The sequence below is a fragment of the Perca flavescens genome, chromosome 14 (genome assembly GCF_004354835.1).
Source record: "Perca flavescens isolate YP-PL-M2 chromosome 14, PFLA_1.0, whole genome shotgun sequence".
NCBI classification, from domain to species: Eukaryota; Metazoa; Chordata; class Actinopteri; order Perciformes; family Percidae; genus Perca; species Perca flavescens.
The window spans coordinates 5,102,398-5,106,112 of NC_041344.1; the positions used below are offsets into that span (position 1 = coordinate 5,102,398).

Below are 3,715 nucleotides of genomic sequence, written 5' to 3' on the forward strand. Positions count from 1 at the left end.
TCATGACCTGAGTGAAGTGATTCAAGTGATTCACAACAGATTTACTTGATTAGTCATAATCACAAAAAGTTAAATGTTAATGTTTTAATTTATTAGTGCATTTATAATCAAGATTTTATATGTAGATTCAAAATCATTACATGGTCATTGATAAGCATTTCTTAATGATAAAGCACAACTTTCTCATTCAAAGCAAATCCACTTTGAGAACCACTGGTATAGAGTACATATGTAATGTTGTTTTTTAAGGGTAAAATCTGTTAATTTTGATCATGTTAATTGTGTACCTGTATATTAGAAACAGTAGCACTAATGTATTTAATGCATTTTTTTTCAATAGGGTGGAAAATAATGCAGTGGGAATAACTAGTTTGCTGTATGCATTTATTTATTACAGGTGAAAAAACTAAGTTCATTGGGCTATGTCCCAATTCTGTTTTTCGCCAGAAAGGATAAGGCCTCTGGAAAGTGGGTGGCCGATGTGGTGACCCATCTGCCACCCACTGAGGATAACCTAAAAATTGTGGCCACCATGAGAAAGGCCTACAATTTTGTATTGATCAAAGAAGGTAGGATTTGTGTAATTTAAGTCATGACAGTTTTAAATGTTTTTTTTTTTATGATGGGGAAATATCGAAAATTAACATACACACATAATATTGTAGGGAACTCCACAATGACATTGCCAGAGTCCCAGCATCAGGCCCAGCCAGAGTCCCAGCATCAGGCCCAGCCAGAGTCCCAGCATCAGGGCCAGCCAGAGTCCCAGCATCAGGCCCAGCCAGAGTCCCAGCATCAGGCCCAGCCAGAGTCCCAGCATCAGGCCCAGGAAAAGGAGACATTTTATCTTTTAGATTTATACCCTGTCTCTCTCCCTGTGAAGGAACAACCCCAAAAAAAAAGAAAGTGTAAGTGAACTGTGGTCTTAGCAAACTATGTATGAATTTCCCCTTTTTGTAATCATTATTCATGAAATACAGAAATCTTCAGGTGGATTTAACTCCAGTCAATTAGTTAATTGTGAGTAACTTTCAGTGGCCAGTCTGATACACAAAGGAGTTTTTCCTTGCATACATACCTTTCAGTACTGAACACACACTCTAGGAGTAAAGCAATGAGCATTACACACTTGAGGAGAGATGAATACCCACACAAACACACATACACACACACACACACACACACACACATACACATACATCACTAGGCAGCCCAGGTAGCTTATTCCCCCACCTACCACTGTTCCCAAGTCTGTTTCAATAACCTTTAGGCTAGGCAGTAGGATAATTAGGCTACATTTCGTTATGAAATCACTGAATTTGATGGCTAAAGGGCAGTTCATTCCAGGAACTATAACTATAACCATAACGATAAAAGCGTCCATGCTGACCAACGATAAGCATAGTCTCACCTTGTGTTAATAAATGTGATGGCTAAAATGTGATGGGTTCTTATTGGCTGTTAGCTTTTTATCGTTCTCAAAATCGCTTTAAAAGTGAGCCCCAACGATTTTGTTCTCCATGTCGTTATCATTATAGTTTATCATATTAAAGAGAACAATATTTTTTTATAGTTATTGTTCTTGGTGTGAATGGTCCTTAATGTATGTATTCTTTAGTTATTTAGCTGTGTTTTCTGACGTTTTCAAAGTTCAAGGACAATGATTAATGTTGCTCCACAGGTTTTATGAAACTTAGTTAAGAATTTCTTAAAGTTTCAAGTTTTTTGACATTTATGGTTAATTAATATTTTCTTTTTTGTCATCTAAGGTTGCCGGAAATGTAGTAGGCAACAAATTTTCAAATATGACTCCATAACAGGAACAAGGATAAATGAGGTAAGATATAGAAATATATTTTTCATTTGGCTGTCTGATCATCTCCATTGTCTGTGGCTCATCTGGAATTTCACATATCATAAAATACTGACCATTTAAGCAAGTGGTTACCAACTTCAGTCATCTTCACCCCCCCCGACGGCCCAACTGAAGGCCAAGTGGCCTTGCCCCAAAAATTATGAAATTCAAAACCTGATTACATGTATGTGTCTTTCTGTAGGGGCAAGCAGAAGTAAGGGTGAAATGGTTACCTTGCTCTGCATGGTAAGTACTGCTTTATATTGTTTTATATTGCCTTTATACATGTCCTTTCTGTTTCCACTTTTAACCATCTCATAGGTGGTGGATAAAGGTTGGAACGTAAGATTGGCACGTATATTGTAGCACACACAACTTTGAATGTACAGGTGGGTCTCAAAGTTTTGCAACCAAAAAGCAGCGTTGAGAGAACTGTCTTGTCCACTAGGTTTTAAGTCCAGAGTCAATGCAGCCTTCTACCAGGAGATTTTAGAGCATGGTTCCATCTGCCGACGAGCTTTATGTACATGCTGATTTCCTTTTCCAGCAGGACTCTGCCCCTGCCACAGTGCCAAACTGCTAGTAACTGGTTTGCTTAGCATGGTACTGCTGTGCTTAACTCGTCTCTCCTGAACCCCATAGAGAGGACAATGATAGACACCAAACCCAACATTACAGACAACCTCAAGGTCACTATCAAAGCAACCTGGGCTTCCATAACACCTCAGCAATTTTATACACTAATGGCCTCCATACACACCACACTGATGCAGTAATTTGTGCAAAAGCAGCCAGTCCAAGTATAGAGTATATGAATGAACTATTATTGATAAGTCAGATTTGTTAATTTATTTTCAAAAGGTTGACATTTCTGTATTCCTGTTTATTCTAATATTTTGAGATGATGATTTTTGGTTTTCATGAGCTGTAAACTGTAATCATCAAGATTAAAACAACAAAAATTGTCTTGAAATATTGCACAATATTGTAATTTTGGAGACCCACATGTATATTAATTACACTATTGGTTATACTGTTGGTATAGGATTAATTAAATGCAGTGTCAAATATTGTCTACAGGATTTGGCCACTTGCTCTTTTCAGTACCATACCTGATGCCATGCATAATTGTCCCTGTGTGATTCTATGTAGGAAGTAGACATTCAGTATCGGCCGAGATCATCCTTGTAGACTGATATCGACTATAGGCTAGTTTACTTTCTATGACTTTATCGATTAGCGTGGCTGATGCTTATCTGTTCAATGCATCAAGCACTATATATGTATATGTTTGTATAAAAACAATGAAATACAAGACCGTACAATATTTTTGAAAATATTTATGCTGTGAAACTATTACTGTATGTTAAAATGGCTCCTCTGTTTTTCACTGTTCTAATGTGATTTTGTGTTACTTATACTTACAGTGGAAAAATCTGGGAGGCGACATGGGAGCCGGCCTGCCAGTTCCCACCAGGTGCCAACCATGTGTGACGTCACCCATTGGTCTGTGGAGATCTGCTATGAGTCGTCAAGTTTGCCGTTACGGGCGCAGCCATCTTGGTTGCGGATGTGATGATTTTAGACGAGAGGGAGGAGCCACGTTACGTTACACACTTTCACTGGCAGTCTCATCATAGCCACTTAAAATTTGTGATTAAGACCATAAAATCATTATGAACATGTTTACTGAGTTAATACATTACGTTACAAGTGGGTCACTTTCTCATAGACTTCTACAGAAACCAACTGCTATAATGCAGGTTTAAGGCACTTCCGCATTTGCAGCATTTTTCCGAACTGGATGCTTTGTCCATTAATATTAACAGTCAATGGTTTCCAACCTAACATGCTGTCATG

At 38.1% G+C, this 3,715-nt stretch overlaps 1 long non-coding RNA gene across 1 annotated transcript; it reads left to right on the top strand.

The window, feature by feature from the left end:
- The first annotated feature begins 1,773 nt into the window (after positions 1-1,773).
- LOC114567636 (uncharacterized) lies at positions 1,774-3,415 on the top strand. Its single transcript, XR_003694207.1, has 3 exons — positions 1,774-1,837; positions 2,058-2,101; positions 3,283-3,415. It is a non-coding gene; the product is annotated as an uncharacterized LOC114567636 (long non-coding RNA).
- Positions 3,416-3,715: the final 300 nt, after the last annotated feature.